A 250-nucleotide genomic window follows, 5' to 3' on the forward strand; every position below is an offset into this window, starting at 1 on the left:
TCCTCGGCTTTGTCTGCGCGCGGGTCACGGGTGCGGCATTAATCTTATGTACTATTAACGGTCGACCTATCATTAAAAAGAGACACAAGTTTGTAAACCAGAGAACATTTCCAGCGGGTCTGTCGGCCAGAGACAAGTTCGGAGATTTATTAATCGTGCGCGTCTATTTACAGTCTGTACTTTGCGGATGTTTCATGTAAAAGGCCGGGTTGTAATTTGCCGGTTTTGGGATGCGGCTGTTATGCGGAAT

The 250-nt window shown here is 46.8% G+C and overlaps 1 protein-coding gene across 1 annotated transcript in view; it reads left to right on the forward strand.

The window, feature by feature from the left end:
* The window catches only part of LOC119586503 (myocyte-specific enhancer factor 2-like), a gene marked incomplete in the record, with an annotated part of 157797 nt that overhangs the window by 125433 nt on the left and 32114 nt on the right, over positions 1-250 (forward strand).

Source organism: Penaeus monodon, chromosome 21, assembly GCF_015228065.2.
Source record: "Penaeus monodon isolate SGIC_2016 chromosome 21, NSTDA_Pmon_1, whole genome shotgun sequence".
Taxonomy (NCBI): Eukaryota; Metazoa; Arthropoda; class Malacostraca; order Decapoda; family Penaeidae; genus Penaeus; species Penaeus monodon.